Raw genomic sequence first — 6,398 nt, forward strand, 5'->3', positions numbered from 1 at the left:
TTTGTTGTTTTTTTCCTTTTGGTTTGTTGGTTGGGGTCTCCTTAACCCCGCGGAATGCTTCAAAACCAAAAAAAAAAAAAAAAGACTGAAGTCTGACCCTCTTTTGAAGACCTTGAGTTGTCGACTCTTAAATGTTTAACAATGCTTCACTAAGAAACCGCTCCTCAGAGCAAGGGTTATGGATAGCAAATGAGACTAACTCCTTCGTTTTTTTTTTTTTTTTCGAAAAAGAGGCTAACCTCAGAACATATATTGAGAAAGCCGATTTAGGTAATCGGAAACCTTACATGAAGTTTTCAAGATCTTAAACCAGTCATATATATTGTAGTATCTCCACCAATTCTTGCCTATCGAATCTATCCCTTCAGATCTAAAAACAGTTTCAGAAATCCTTCTCTCTCGCAAAGGAGAGGACCAAACATATAGGGTAAAACTGATTTTGCAAACAAAACCAGTATGTGTCAAAGCACAAGGAAATGACTGGATCAAGTCCAACCCAATGTTCCTCAGAGCATGTATATAACATGAACTGGAGTTTTTTAAGTTTAGATCGCCTAGTGCAATCAAGGTAGCAATGACTCAACTAGTAGTAACAATATCCAACATGTAACCAAAGTGTCTCAAATAGTAACAAGAGTGTCTCAAGTAGCAGTGGAAGTCTTCATCGGTCTTTAAGTGTCTGTAGCGGAAAGTATCAGGCTGACTCGACTTTGGAGATAAGGTAACAGTTGCAGTAATAGATGAACCGGATAATGATCTTGAACAAGTTGTTGCAGTCTTTCTCTTCTTTACTAATCCTAAAACAAGTAAAACTAAAACATAGACTAACATAATAATTTTACATACTAAATCTGAAACAAGGTACCATGAAATCCTCTCAACACCATACACATAAAATACAGTAGATATGGAAATATTTTGTGTCGTTGACGCCGATGCAAAAGAAGTTGTTGAAACTTTGATTTGCTGAAAGATAAGCACTAAAGATGCTGATATGCTTTGCTTGTTTCTCTGCCAAAGGACTAAAAACATATCCATGATGCAAACAAAATACAGACCACAACCAGCAATCCATCGGGTGAGAACTAAAACCAGGATCTCAAGACTATTTTCAAAGAGATTCCAGGAAACTTTCCTCCACCGGAAATGGTGAATCCGCCGGAAAATGAAACAGTACTTTTGTAACTGTCGGAGAAATGACCATCAAGTGTGCAACAAAATCCAATAAGAGCACAAGTCCACAAGTACAATGAAACTAAAACAAGAAAAAATGCTAAAGAAACATAAACTAATACCGAGAATAAATCCGATTCTTTTCGAGTTGCCGGAGATAAAGCTAATTTTTTGACTTGGACGGAGTTCACATCTGAAAAAGGTTGTATGTATAAATCTCTTCTCCCTATCAGAATAAGAAACATATCAATGCCAAACAACTGATGAACTGCCAACAAAACCATAAAATAGCAATGGAAAACCTCACCGGAAAGACTAAAAGAGAGAATACCAACTGAAAAAATCAGTCAAACTAAGGGGAAAGGAGAAACAAAGTCTGGGTGTTGATTGATCTGCTCAGATCAACCCCTAGGGAGCCGATCTGAGCAGAACGACGCTCCTTTGTTGAGTTACTCAATTGAACGAGTGAAGTCACTGCCGATAAATAGCATGTAACAAGAAATTTTCAAAGTAACGGGGGACACCTGTACAATCAAAGATTTTTTCTCTCTCCTCTCTGCAAATCGGGCGAAATTATGAGTTAACTCAGTGTTTTTTTTTTTTTTCAATTCCCTCTCCTTCTGATGCAATTGTGAAATCAACCAAAACCCTATTCATTTCTTTAATGACCGTTTTTCATAGTTGATTTACTTTTTTCATTACACTTGCTTTAATTTTAAAAATCCGTTCTTCATTAAAAGTTTAATTTTTAATTTCCAGACTTGAATATGTTTAACTAATTATCATCTTCTCCTTATGTTTTCAGATTATTTGTCTAAATATGGCGTTTGTCGGGTTTCCAGTGTTGATTATCGCGTTTGGTGCTGTTGTAATAGAGCTTGTTAAAGCCAAAGCTTCTTCTAGGAATCTCATTGTTATTAGTTTCTTCAATGGAGCTGCTGATTTCATCACCGATTCAGTAAGGATTTTGTTCAAACAAGGTATCTGCACGTGTAAACGACATAAGGTCCGGTTCAAATTTGAATCTCTCATATCCCTCTATATTCTCTGGTCAACTACAGCTAATAGTCTTGCCTTTTCGGTTTCAACTGATTCCAAAATTATCTCGATGAGTAAATCCAAAATATATTGTAACAATTCTATTCTGAGTAACCCTAATTGGAGTAGTATTTATCAAAAACCTATTCTTTAGAAGAAAACCCAAATAGTATACTCACTGGAAAAATTTAATCAAATGGAGGCACAACAAGAAACTGGAGTGATTGTTCAAGCTTCAAATACATAAGTTTCTGAGTGGTGTGGAAATGGAAAACACACAAAACTTGCAAGTATACAAGGTCAAGCTTTATAATATAGGGATAAGAAAGAGTTAGTCCACAGGGAGCGGGAGCATACAAGAATTTTCCTAAGCTATCAATGGGTGCAAAGCACTATGGCAGTGAGCAGTGATGGATGAAGGCAGATACAAAGAACTAAAACAGTTAACACAAGATGGCAGCACAGCAAGGATTAGATGGCAGATGATATAAAATAACAACAGCAAGGAACCAAGGCTGTAAGCCAAGGGCAGGGGTGAGATTGTGCACTGACTTCAGTGCACACAGCTTCAAAATGCAAGAACTAAGCAAAACAGTAAAGGAAAGTAACTAAGCAGTGAATAAAAGCAGAGCTGGAATTGTAAGTGACTGAAGAAAGGAATTGTGGCTAAGCTAATGGCTTAGAATCCACCTTGGTGTCCTAGCCAAACAATGTAGTTCTAGGTTGAAATTAAGACCCTAAGCATACAATTGGAATGGAAAGAAAATCAGCTTTCTCAACTAATGTGCTCCTAGCATTGACTGTCTTTTGACAGTACAATCAATCACAAGCACACAGATGAGCACTAATCTCTCCCATTGCTCAAGAAAAACAAGCATTAAGGCTCTAACCTAGCAATTCATCATCCAACAATGCACTAAGGCTTCATTCGAGCCTTAGCTGCAGTAACTTAGTTCATGAAAAACATGTTAACAGCATCAACATTCATCACATATGCTAATTGAAACAACATTGAAGATAAAAATCAAAACATCATATAACATTCACTATCAACTGTCATGCAATAACTGAAATTGAAATTGTGAAATAAAACAGAACAAAATGTTTTTCTGGCTAGTCCAGAGATCATCCCCCTTCTACCCCTCTACATCACCCCCTATTTATATCACCAAATACCCAATTTTTCCGAAACCCTAGAATTGAAATTAGGGTTTTCAATCTCCGAAATTTACTCACCAAAACTTTGAATTGACGTCGCCCCATGTCTTCTCTGCCTCTCTCGGTTCTTCTCCTGCTCCCAATCGCTACAATTGCTCCCTAATTTGAGGTGTTTTATCAACCCTCACCTAGGTCAGTTGGTGAGAGAGGTTAAAGCGCTTCGAATTAGGGGGATGGGTCGTGTCGGGTAATGATGGAGATGGTGGAGTTGGTGGTAGTTGGTGTAGGTAGTGGTGGTTGTGGAAGTGGAATAGGTGGTGGTACGGCAGGGTATGGTGGTTCTGTTGCAGAGAGGGGGAGAGGAAGAAGAAGGTGGAGGTCGATATGGGTTAGGGTAGGGAGCTGTTTGGCTAGGTCATAGGGTTCGAGTATTAGTGTGTTAGGCGGGTGTATCAAGATGTGTGTACCACGAGCTGAAGCCGCTGGATATGGAGATGGTAGGTGGATCGGACGGCTAAGAAAGAAGCAGCTTGTAGCGACCGTAGGATGTAAAATACAACGAAGTCTATGGTGCGAGATTAGGTTAGGTGTTGTAGTGTTTAGCGGAATCATCGGGATTTGATGCACAGGCATAGGAGCGACCGTAGGATGCTGAAATGCTTCGATCTGACGGCTGAAATCCGAGACGGGCTTGGATATAGAAAATGGGTTTGGGTGAGGGTTTTGGGCCTTGGGTATGCCAGGCCCATGTCTTCTTTAAGAACAATTCTTCCTCTTCAAGCCCACTTCTAGCCTTTTGGTCTTGTGCACGACATTCTTCGCGGCTTCCTTGTGTAATTCCTCCCGGCTTTTCACTACTTTTCTTCTCTTTTCGCTCCGCAATTCATCCAAACTTTATTTATGACCTAAAAATGCAAAATTAAGTAAGAAAAAATATTTATTCTTGAAAACAATGAAAATACAGACTATGGGATAAAATGTAGAATTAATGCACAAAAGATGAGTTAAATGCCAACAAAAAGGGATAAATATATACAATATTTGGCACTCATCACTGAGTTAGATTTAAAGTTTAAGAAAGCAACTTTGGAACTGCAAGCTGCTGAAGAAGTAGTTATTTTGAATCAAGATGAGCATACATCAAATGAAGAGGAAGGAGATGGAGAATGGGATTTCTGTTTGATTGGAAGAATAATAATGGAAAGAAAGATGGCATATGGGATTGTGGAGAAGAACATCCAATTCACCTGGCCCTTCATCCCTCAAGAGGAAGTCAAGATAATTGAAGTAGATACCAATGTTATGATCTTCAAATTCATAAAGCAGGATCGGGTGGACAAAATTATTGAAGAAGGACCATGGAATATTGATGGGAAATTATGCATTTTATTTGATCATTTCAAGGGATTGGTATATCAAAATCTTGATTGGAGCAAGCAAGTGTATTGGATTCAGCTCATATATCTACAACCAGAACATATGAATGTGAAATCAGTGGAGGAAATGGGGAAACTCTTGGGTAAAGTCCTAGCGATTGAGCCAGCTAATGCAATTCCAATTGAAGGAATTCCTGTGAAAGTTTGTGTCAGAATTGAACTTACCACTCCCTTGAGAAGAGGTGTCTTGGCAATCACTGCAGCTGGCTCCACTAAATGGGTTAAATTTCATTATGAAAGACAGCCTAACAAAATTTGTAGAGAACGTTGTATTATTAACCATTGCAAGGGAGTAGCAGCTGAATACCTGAAAGCAGCTCATGAAAAACCCTTACCTTTTGGAGGAGTAGGAAGACTTAAGAAGATTACTAACTTGAGGGCATCTGCTAGTATCACTCCAAAATCTTTTCTAGGAAAAATGTTAAACCAACACCTTTTATCCGTCCTGTTGATGAAAAGATTGTGAAGTTTCAATCAACTACTGAAGATGGGGAGATTTCAACAAGGCTGGGAAAGAGACACGGGTTTGTAAAAGGAAGTGAAGTTACTAATAACAATGATGAGGACGCATATGAACATGCAACAGCTAGAATCACACTCAATGACAAGCAATTTGGAGACACCAATGGAGAAAATGAGGTAAATCTTAAACTGTATTCAATTTAAATTAGGTGTTTGAAATCTGTTTACAACCTGAAATTTAATTTTTGCACAAGTAATCTTTTTCTTAATTTCATTCATTACAACATGAAAATTTTAGCTTGGAATGTTTGTGGTTTTGGAAATAAGGATACTAGGAACCATCTTCAATCACTTATTAGAAGCCATAATCCTGATATAATCTTTTTATCTGAAACAAAAAATTAACTTAAAAGAATGCAGTATTTAACAGCAAGATTTAAGTTTCCAAATATCATTTTCCATAACCCTGTTGGTCTTTCTGGTGACCTTTTCCTTATGTGGAAGGAGGGAGTTGATCTCACTGTGATAGATATAAAATTTAATATAATGAACTGCCTTGTTAAACTTGATTCTATGAATAACCATTCTCTTGTTTCCTTCATGTATGGTGCTCTAGACAACAACAATAGGAATCTTCAGTGGAATCACTTGGATGACATCAGGAACACTTATAGTGATAGCTGGATGTTACTAGGGGATCTGAATTTCATTCTAAGTAGTGATGAGAAGGAAGGTGGTAGTATCCCATCTCAAAATGATCTTGAAAATTATAATGCTATAATTCATAATAGAGGTCTTTATAGTATGAACTTCATTGGGAACCCTTTTACTTGGTGGAACAGAAGAGAGGGTGACAGATTGATTTTAGAGAGATTATATAAAGTTTGTGCTAGCATAGACTGGTCTAATGATTTCAACAATGTTGTTGTTTATCACCTAACTACTCTTGGTAGTGATCATTGTCCTATCATGCATGTCAGTTCAAGAACGGATAATTCTACTAGAAAACCATTTAGAGTTAATAAAGCCTGGTTTAATGATTCTACTTGCTCTGCCTTGATAAAAGAAAAATGGGGTAGTAATCTTTCTGGATCACATGCTTTTAAGTTCACTAGAAATCTTTTTGATACT

The sequence above is a fragment of the Papaver somniferum genome, chromosome 3 (assembly GCF_003573695.1).
Source record: "Papaver somniferum cultivar HN1 chromosome 3, ASM357369v1, whole genome shotgun sequence".
Taxonomy (NCBI): domain Eukaryota; kingdom Viridiplantae; phylum Streptophyta; class Magnoliopsida; order Ranunculales; family Papaveraceae; genus Papaver; species Papaver somniferum.